The sequence below is a fragment of the Saimiri boliviensis genome, chromosome 2 (assembly GCF_048565385.1).
Source record: "Saimiri boliviensis isolate mSaiBol1 chromosome 2, mSaiBol1.pri, whole genome shotgun sequence".
Classification (NCBI taxonomy): domain Eukaryota; kingdom Metazoa; phylum Chordata; class Mammalia; order Primates; family Cebidae; genus Saimiri; species Saimiri boliviensis.
This window is the reverse complement of record NC_133450.1, coordinates 132986204-132997054: the sequence shown is the minus strand read 5'-3', so window position 1 is coordinate 132997054 and position 10851 is coordinate 132986204. Positions and strand designations below refer to the sequence as shown.

General features: G+C 39.6%; 1 pseudogene; it reads left to right on the top strand.

The window, feature by feature from the left end:
• Positions 1 to 2462: 2462 nt before the first annotated feature.
• LOC120363117 (immunoglobulin heavy variable 1-3-like) lies at positions 2463 to 3201 on the top strand (annotated as a pseudogene).
• The last annotated feature ends 7650 nt before the right edge of the window (positions 3202 to 10851 follow it).

Here is a 10851-nt window from a genome sequence, read left to right as displayed (position 1 = left end):
GAAGATCATTTAAAAAAAAATCAAAGTCTTACATAAATCTTGAGCTTTTCTGATTTGCTTGTGTTGGTTCTCAATCTTCTTTTGACTTCTTTTGAAGGGTTGAAAAGCCAGTATCATTTTCACATGCTGTGACTGGTGGTGGTGACTCTGTATTAGGTCGTGCAGTTTCAGCATCAGGCCAGCAGGTGATGCTGGCAGGTAGGAGCCGCCTGCGGTGGCAGCGGAAGGGTTTATGCTCTGCTTGTGGTTAAAGAGGGAAATAAGTCATGTTCTGGATCTCAGAGAAAAGACTTTCCATTATTCTCATTCAATATGGTACTCCCTGAAAGTCTTTCTGATGTAACTTGTATTACGTTAAGATGTGTTCTTTCTATACCCATTTTTTAAAGATTCTTTCATGAAAGGATGTTGAGTTTCATCAAATGCTTTTTCAGCATCAATTGAAAAATATTATACGTGGAGTAAAGATCTAAATGTAAAACCTAAAACTGTAAAAAAAAAAAAAAACCTTTGAATAATAATCTAGGAAATACAATTTGGGACACAAGAACTGGCAAAGACTATGACGAAAATGCTAGAAGCAATTTAACCAAAATCAAAATTAACAAATGAATGTAAATAAACTGAAGAGCTTCTGCATAGCAAAAGATACCATCAACAGAGTAAAGAGACAACCTATAGAATGGAAAATAAAACATTTGAAACCTATACACCTGCAAAGGTCTAATATTCAAAACATAGATGGAACTTAAATATACAAGAAAAAAAAAAGTGGCCAAGGGACATAAAAAAGACACTTTAAAAAGAGACCTACATGTGACCAATAAGAAGTAAAATGCTGAATATCACTATCATTAGAGAAATACACATAAAAACTACAGTGAGGTACCATCTCACATCAGTCAGAATGGCTAATCTTAAAAAATAAAATAACAGATGCTGCTAAGGTTGCAGGAAGAAAGAAAACATTTTACACTTCCAGTGAGAATATAAATTAGTTCAACCACTGTGGAAAGCAGTGTGGTGGTCCCTCAAATAACCTAAAACAGAAGATTAATTTGACCCAAAAATTCCACAACTAGGCACATACCTAAAGGAATATAAACATGTAGGTTCCTTGCAGCACTATTCACAATGGCATAGACATGGAATGTGCCTAACTGCTCATCACTGGCAGAATAGATAGGGGGAAATGTGGTGCATATAACCGTGGACTACTATGCAGCTAAGAAAGAATTAAATTATGTCCCCTGAAAAAAACATGATGAAACTGGAGTTCATTACTCTTAGCACACTAATGCAGGAACAGAAAAAAAAGCAAACTATATGTTCTCACTTATTTGTGGAAGATAAGTAATGGGATATATTCTCTCAGTCCCTGAGTCTTCCTTATTCAAAAAATCATTCTAACTTAACTCTTCAACAAGTTGCCAATATGCCTTTAAATATCCTATTTTATATGGACCACTTATATCACTGAATAAAGCAATGAAAACTGTATTTTAAAGTGGGATTATAGGATAATAAATATCTTCATGGTAAGAATATGAAAGAAATGGATGGTTTTATTAATTGAATAGTTACATAACTGTGGGAGACACTAGATTTCAATGGATAAGATATTCAGTTTTCAGGGCCAGGTAATGTTTCTTATATAGTGTGTGTGACTTGGCAGTGGTGGATTCCAGAGTGTGGCAGGTGCACAGACCAAGAGAATCAGAAATGAATATGTAAAGACGATGATCTATGGGTATGAATGAAAAGTATGTAAATACTTCAAATAATTCTATTTAATGAAGTTTGAAATAAAACTCAAACTTATTGAAAATGCAAATTACTTGGTAATTATTTGGGGACCTATGGGCTTATTGAGAAATTCAATTTTCTGTTTATATTTCAATCCCTCATTCCTACTGTCAATGGGAGGGAAAATTCAAAACCAGTCACACATTACAGGGCAAATCTGTAAAATAGAGTCTTTCCGCTGAAGGGGCTGGGAGCTCAGGACTCTCAGGCAGGTGCTGGGGAGTGCCCAGACCTCAGAACTGTCCATGGGCCCTGCTGGACACTCATGTGGATAACTATTGGCCACTTTTCAGTGAGCTCTGACTGTTCCTAATGGGACCAGGATGGAGTCAAGTTTCCTGCTCAATGTCAAAGACAGTGATGGTCCCAGATACAATCCAGGTAATCTCTATGCCAATAAAATGTGAGTTCACAATGAGGAGCACATCCTGGGTTGGGACTTGTTCTTCAGTGGGAAGAGTGCCGTCCACAGAAAGCTTAGAAATGGGGCAGGGATGCATTTCCTCAGGCAGGATTAGGGTTTGGTCTTTCAGCATCCCACTCTTGTATGGCTGAGGTGGCATCTGTGTTTTCCTTCTCATCTTAGATCAGGCTTTAAGCTGTGAAATACTGTGACTCATGAATATGCAAACAACCTGAGGTCCTCTGAGATAAATATAGATATGTTGGTTTCCTGCAAGCATCATCCAACAACCACATCCCTCCTCTGAAGAAGCCCCAGTGGGCAGAACTCATCACCATGGACTGGACTTGGAGGATCTTCTTCTTGGTGGCAACAGCTACAGGTAAGGGGCTTCCTAGTTCCAAAGGTGAGGAAGGGATCCTGATTTGGTCAAAGAGGATTTTATTCACTCCTGTCTCCTCTCCACAGGTGTCCAGTCCCAGGTGCAGCTGGTGCAGTCTGGGGCAGAGGTGAAGAAGCCTGGGGCCTCCGTGAAGGTCTCCTGCAAGGCTTCTGGATACACCTTCACCAACCACTACATGCACTGGGTGTGACAGGCCCCTGGAAAAGGGCTTGAGTGGATGGGATGGATCAACCCTGGTAATGGTAACACAAAGTACGCGCAGAATTTCCAGGGCAGAGTCACCATGACTGCGGACAAGTCCACGAGCACAGTCTACATGGAGCTGAGCAGCCTGAGATCTGAGGACACGGCCGTGTATTACTGTGCGAGAGACACAGTGTTAAAACCACATCCTGAGAGTGTCAGAAACCCCAGTGAGGGGGAAGCTGTGCTGAGCTGAGGAGATGACAGGGGTTATTAAGTTCGAGGCTGTTTACAAAATGAGTTCTTTATTTGAGAGAAAATAACAGTGGAAACAAGTGCACACTCTCATTTTAAGAGAAATATTCCAATCGAGAGTCATCATATAAGCTAAATTCACAGAGTGGGAAAGGCCACACTCAATACAGTTGATGCAGACATTCCAGGAAGGTGCTGCTTTGAACATGTTTTCAAATTAGATGAATCAATAATGGGCAGCAAGGTTATTTGATCATGTGGTAAGACTAAGTATGATTCTTAAAAAGTGACTAAAATTTCTTTCAAATGTTTCTATCACTCCTTATCATAAATTTTATTTTAGAGAAGTTTTAGGATTATGATTAAATTGCATGGAAAGTTTGAGAATTCCCATGAATCCCTGCCCTACACAGGCAGAGCCTTCTCCACTATGACCATCCTACAGCAGAGTCACAAATAACTTACTATGGATGAATCTACAAGAACACTTGGGTCTTTTTCTGTTGATCTCCTAATATAAAAAGTCTAAATTACCTCAGAGCACTCAGCACCACAGGTTTTTACAGTGGCTTTCTAGAAATGATATTAGTTAGAGAAAAAGTGGGTGAGGCTAAAACAATTTTAACTTTTTCCTCCAAAATCCACAAAATATATATTAATTTAGAGCCTATCTTACTTCTGGTTTACAATGCCCCTTCCCAGAGAGTAGGATTTTTAAGCTTTTAGAGGCAGGTTCATGTTTCTAAAATACCCACAAGTTCTGGTGAATCCTATAATGGACATCCTTTACTGAGATTTGGAGACCCTGGCAATGAGAGACTCCATGTGTAATGCCCTAGAGGTGGATTAGATACACTGGATGCTCTTGGGTGATGGTTTTGAATAAGGCGGTTCATGCAGCAAATGCAAAAATGCATGGGACCTAGGCAGGAACAGAAGCTTCCCTTTACAAAGTGAGTGGGCACCTGGAAGGAGCCCTCACAGGGGTGGGCACTGGTCACCCTTGCTGACTGATCATTAGCCAGAGGCATAATCACACTTGGTCTTACAGGGAAAGAGCAGCACTGAGGTCATAGGTCATGAAAATGTTTGTCATCTTCCAGCTGAGCAAGTCCATCTGCTTGCCTGTGAGTGTCATCCCCATGGCAGGTGCTCTCTGGGAGATGACAAGATGCACACAAACATCCTCCCACTAATTACCCACTACCACACACTCAGAACCAACCTGTGCTCCAGAAAGGGATACTTGGGTGCAGAAAGAAACAGAGCTTAATAATTTTCTCACCTGGTGAACATACTGCCCCCAAACCACACTTTGCAGGAAGATTAGCTCAGAGATGGTTACCAAGTGACTGCAGGGTGATGGTGGATGAGGGAATTGACAGCCTCAGGGCTGCACATGAGGAGGGCTCCCTTCCCATGCAGGCTTTTCCTCCAGGACCTGCACCAGGAGCTCAAGAAGGCTCAGGGAGAATTCTGAGAACATTCTACTGTGGTGCTGCCTAGAGAGGAAGAATAAACTATGAAATATACAACTGAGTAAAGTTTGCACATTTGTTCATGAAAACTGTCTTTCTGAAAGCTTGAAAAGGTCTTGAAATACCCCTGATTAGCTGAGGACAAACATTTAAACCCTCCTTCCACAGGAGTCCCAGCAGGCTGGGTGTTTCCTCCAATGGATGATCTTCCCCAGGCCCCTCCTCTTCCCAGCTCATCCCTGGCTCTCTGTGTCAAAAGTTCTCTTCCGTGGAATGTGGCTGATGAAGTGAGGTCTTCAATTTTCTCATCTTCTATGTGGCCATGCTATTTTCCTCATCTGAGGTTCAAAAACTCACCTGCATGCAGCGCATGACAGCCTAAATCTCTTGTGGACAAATCAGTAGCAAAGGCACCCACGAGGGTAGAGCATCCCGTGTTGCCAACAGCGACCACCAGGGATCAACGTCCTCTTCATAATCCTGGGTCAGAGCATCATTAGCAACTTCCCGGGAGAATCAGCTTAGAAAGCACTTGTTCCATTTTCCATGCAGATATAACCCATCTATTTTTTTTTAAGAAATAGAAAGAGCTGAATGCTGAATACACTGAAGGTCTGCTGGTGTTGCAAGTTTGTGATTTTATCACTTTCTAATTTCTGATCTGTGCAGATCACTCTACAGATTTTTCTCACTGGTGTGACCAGCCTTCTGGATGTCAAATATAATTGATCTTTCTCATATAAAAGTCAACACAAGGTCCTCATGGCTTCAGTGCTCACTGACTACTCTAAACTTATGCAACGTGTTTCTTTCGTAGTTTCATTTTCTGGTATCTGTACTTGGCATCTTCACCATGCCCACTTTATGTTTCTTTTTATGAGTAATCGATAGTTAATTTTAAAATTTACAGTTGCTTACATTAATGAAATAAGCAGTCAATAGCTTAGAATTTTAAAAATGTATGCAAAAGTAAATGCAGTAATATTTAATGTAAGAAAGCCAGCAGATGAAAGCCAGGGAAATCTATTCTGCTGCATAGGAGGGTATGGAATCCTCATAGTACGATGATCTTCTGCAGTTTAATTGATCCTGCTACACAAGTGATAGAATCCTCTCTCTTTATATTAGAGCTTTCCATAACATGTACAATAGAGACTGAGCACAGACACTAAGACGCTGAGCACCACCTGCGGAGGTCTGTCCTGCAGACCCAGACAGCGATGGGTGAATGAAATACACTCTTACACCCAGGACAGTGATTTCAGTGGGCTATGGATGCTTGTCTGCTGCTTTCAGAAGGTGATTGCAGCTAACAGACCACTGCTCACTGGTCCTCCTCACATTTATTCAGTATATATTTAATAATTGAGGTTCTAAGTCAACATGCTTGTCAATAAATAACATGATTAAAAGAATGATTTTATGAATGATAAAAGGTCTTAGTTCTGGGGCCCAGAAGAAACACCATTAATAGGTAATTCCCATTTGACTGACCTGTGAGAGGGTCATCAAGCACAAATTTTACATGAGTAAGCAAATTTGAGTAGGGACAAAGGAATGTGGTGTAAACAGAATTAACTGGGGAAGTTTTTATTATTCCTAATTTTCACTCTATGGCCTAAAGTTCTAACATAAGAATGGGCTGCCTTCAGCCGGTTCCATAAGTTAATAAAAACCTTTTGGCCTTCCAAAAGATATCTTATATCATTTCCCTAGTATTTCTCTTAATATTTTGCACACCACCCCAAGTGAATCCCAATAGATTCCTCCAAGCAGACTGACATATCACCTCTCATCAAGTGCCTGAGCTGATAGTGGTAGATATCATATTTGTCTAACAAAGTAATTACATCCTGTAAGGATACCCACCAGTCACATGGAGACAATTTGAAATTTTTAGTCAAGATTCAAACCTGATAGGTAGTAATTTGGACTTAGAAGAATTAAATCTTACCTTCATATGTATGTTTTTCTTAATTATAGAGAAGGTACTCATGCGAATTTCCAAGATTCTGAATATCTTATTCCCTAGAATGAGACACTGCGTAATGTGCTCTGACAGGAGGGAATGTAGCTATAGTTATGAGACAGGAGATTTGAACACGGGAACATGAGTATGAGAGGCAGCAGTTCTTTCTCCTTCACATTTGCCCAGACACAAAGACCCCAGTAGAACAATAAAAGGGTTAAGTCTCCATAGTCTAATATTAGATATTCACCAGGTGTTACATTCTACTGTTTATAGTAGGAAATTTAATCTCTAATGAAGGTTTATTTTGGGGATAAAACTATTCTCCAGGATACTTAAATGCCCCAAAACAGAAAGCACCACAGTGCCCAGTGGCCAGGAGCTACAATACCTGGGTCTGGAAACCAGTGGACAGAAATATCAGTTTCTCTTACCACATGTATGGTGAAAATTTCAAGGATGGTTCTTTCCTTCTCCTTAATCATAGGCTGCCATGGACTGGAGGTCCCGGTACATAAGGAGAAATGTGTCTGCAAGTGGGTGCAGAATTAGTCTCATGAAATAATTTTGCTGCTGTGGTCCTCACACTGTTGGACCAGTTGACCAAGAAAGTGTTGTGAGACCTGCAGTGTTCATTGATTTCTATTATATTTGGGGCTCCATTTGCAGCTACCAAGGGAAAGAGAGAGAAGTCACTCTGCCCTTGGTAGAGTCCATGGGTTGGTTTTCTGTCCTCCAAAATGAGGTAAGAAAAATCTCATCAACTAAAATGTGGATGATGATCAAGTGATCAAGGCCAACAGCCACTCAGTGTTTCAGGGTGTTTACACCCAAAGTCACACAACATGTGAGAACCTGAACTCTGGAGTCCAGGGCATATCTGAGGAGAACCCAGAAGGTGGGAGGGAGGAAACAGTGATTAATGTCTAGGGAAATTTCAGGGCTACCTGCTCTAGGGGGGAGGAAAGCCTGAGCCTATCCCACAGGGTGCTCCGGTAAAATTTTTGGCTGACTCATTATATTCTTCAACACCAATATTTTTGTTTAGTCTTCTTTTAATTTTTTTATTTCTATTAAAATTCTCACATTGTTTTTGCATGCTACCACTATTTTTTTCTTTCTTTCTTTCTTTCTTTTTTTTTTTTTTTGTACTCTAAATTCTGGGGTATATGTGCAGAATGTGCAGGGTTTTTAACAGGTATACATGTGACCTTGTGGTCTGCTGCATCCATCACCTTGTCAACTACAGTAGCTATTTCTCTTAATGCTATCCTGCCCTAATTCCCCCACCCCCTGCTATCCCTCCCCTACCCCCCATTCCCTGACAGGCCCTGGTGTGTGACATTTCCCTCCTTGTATCCATGTCTTCTCACTGTTCAACCCGACTTATGAGTGAGAACATGCAGTGTTTGGTTTTCTGTTCTTGTGCCAGTTTTCTGAGAATGATGGTTTCCACCTTCATCCAAGTCCCTGCAAAGTATATTATCTCATCATTTTTATGGCTGCATAGTATTCCATGGTGTATATGTGCCACATTTTCTTTATCCAGTTTATCACTGATAGGGATTTGGGTTAGTTCTAAATCTTTGCTGTTGTGAATAGTGCCACAATAAACATATGTATGAATGTGTCTTTATAAAAGAATGATTTATAATCCTTTGGATATACACGCAGTAATGGGATTGCTGGGTAAAATGTTATTTCTATGTCTAGCTCCTTGAGGAATCACCGCACTGTCTTCCACAATGGTTGAACTAATTTACATTCCTGCCAACAGTGTAAAAGCGTTCCTATTTCTCCACATCCTCTCCAGCATCTGTTGTCTCCTGAGTTTTTAATGATCGCCATTCTAACTGGAATGAGATGGTATCTCAATGTGGTTTTGATTTGCATTTCTCTAGTGACCAGTGGTGATCAGCTTTTTTTCATACGTTTGTTGGCTGCATCAGTGTCTTATTTTAAGAAATGTCTGTTCATATACTTTGCCCACTTTTTGATGGGGTGGTTTGTTTTTTTTCCTGTAAATTTGTTTAAGCTCTTTGTAGATTCCAGATATTATCCCTTTGTCAGATGGGTAGATTGCAAAAATGTTTTCCAAGTCTGTTGGTTGCCAGTTCACTCTAATGATAGTTTCTTTTGCTGTGAAGAAGCTCTTAAGTTTAACTAGATCCATTTGTTTATTTTGGCTTTTGCCATTCAGTACATAGGCATGGACAAATACTTCATGACTAACACACCAAAAGCAATGGCACTAACTTATTAAACATGCTTCTCATATTTGCTTGAATTTTTCTGCCAGGAAATACATATGCTTTTTTTCTCATTCATGCCAGTTTCTGGACCTTTATGTTGTCCCTCTGTTTGGACCATGTTCCCTGTTTCTTCATTTTTCTTGACCGTCTTTGTTGCTATAACAAACAGCTCAGAGATCATCAAAACAAAGAGCCCTACTCTTCAAAGACTAGGCTCATAGAGACCACCCTCAACAATCACCCCAGTCAGCAATTGTAGATCTCTCAAAACTTCAAAATTACATCAGAATATTCAAACTTCAGTCTCTGTTTTTAGTGGCCACCATGTTTAGAGAATGTTGGGTTGTACCAGGACTCCCAAGTAGCGGAGGCAGAAACTATTTACCCTAGAAGCCCTTGAATAGGTGAACTATTAGACACAGTTGTATTATTGAAGTATGATTCATCAAAATAATGTTAGTTCGACATTCTCTCAACTACTCATCTAACATTGAAATGTTATAATTCCTTATTTGGATGTCTCTGGAGTTTATATTTTGAAAAATTTAGGTAAAATTACAACTAGTATAAAGCCGCCTCTTTGGCAAAATTTTCTGTTGTAGAATTTTCATTGTCTTTGTACTTCTTTTTGCAGTTAAATCTATGTTTATATTAGTCATGTATCTAGAATACAGAAATATGTCTTAAAGTTCCATCATTTTTTAAAAAGTTGTATAAGTTTTCCAGAAGATGAAAAATACCTTAATACCTTAATGAAATAAAGTATTTTTATATACCTTATTTGACTTATAAAGTAAAAGAACCTTTTTTTACTTATAAAATACCTTATTACACATTGCTGAATAGCTACTCTTTATCTCTCTCCATTCACATTATATTAAGCAAAGAGAAACCAAAAAAGTCATCCACACTATGCTTAGAAATCCCCACAGCTAAATTTTTTAAGTGTCATTTATAATTCTAATTTTGTCTGTTGCAACCTAATTAACATAGAATGTAACAAGGTACACATACTTTCTGGTATCCAATACCATGTTAGTGACAGACATGAAGCAGGAGTGTTCTCTGAAAAGTCATCATCTGAGGCCTGAAATGAGGGGGACACACAGGTATTGTTCTGGTTTCTAAGGTTGGGGACAGAAATAGTGATAACAATATGGAACAGCACTGGCTCCTAACTGTAAGGTTACAGGTAAATTTAATGCTGCAATTCTATATTAACACCTTGTTCAAATTAAGCTCAGAGGAAGAGGCCACATCCTAGGTCTCACAGTGAGGAGAAATGGAGCTGTGCTCTGCTCTCCATACTACTCATAACATCCTAGGCAGAATTCCAGGTTCCATTGAGGCTTGGCATCTAGACGGCAGTACTCAGGGGATGATCTTAGGGCACCTGCTTCCTGGGGCAGGGCACCTCCTTTTCTCAATTGGGAACTTCCTCCTTCTGCAAGCTATGCTGTGAGCACTTATATTGCGATGATTTATATATGTTCTCTCCACTAATATGGCAAAAAATATTTATTGAATTTTTAATTTCATTTTCTCTGAAAAACACTGCATTCGTAGAAAGGAATAAACTGTATTTCTTATCTTCCCACACAACCAAAGATTCCTGTAGACAGAGCTGATGTGGTGTTCTCATAGGTGGATCTCTGCTCCTCAGAGGTGGCCTTGGTCTTCAAGTTTCAGCAACTCTGGGAAACCAATGACAGCTCCATCTTTTACTCCCTGCTCTGCATCTGAGAACAGCTTTCTCATTAGAATGTCTCATGTTTAAAAAATAAGAGTACCTATTTCAGGTTTGGGTGTCCAGATGCACCTACTGTATCTAGCCCAGGACTGGAGATACTTTGCAGAACAAAACATCACCTGAGACATGACCAGTCACATTGTTTTACTTCAACAATTTCAGCTTCCTCAGAAGAAAATTAAAATTGTTGAGACTTTTTCATAAACATGGTGCCATATCCTTTCTCCATTTTCTTGCCTGCTTATTTATGTCAGAATAGGTGTCAGTTATATGTAATATGATTCGAATTCTATGATCTTTGATTGTATTTTTGGTTTATGGTCCAAGATGTAGATTATAAAATTTACCACCC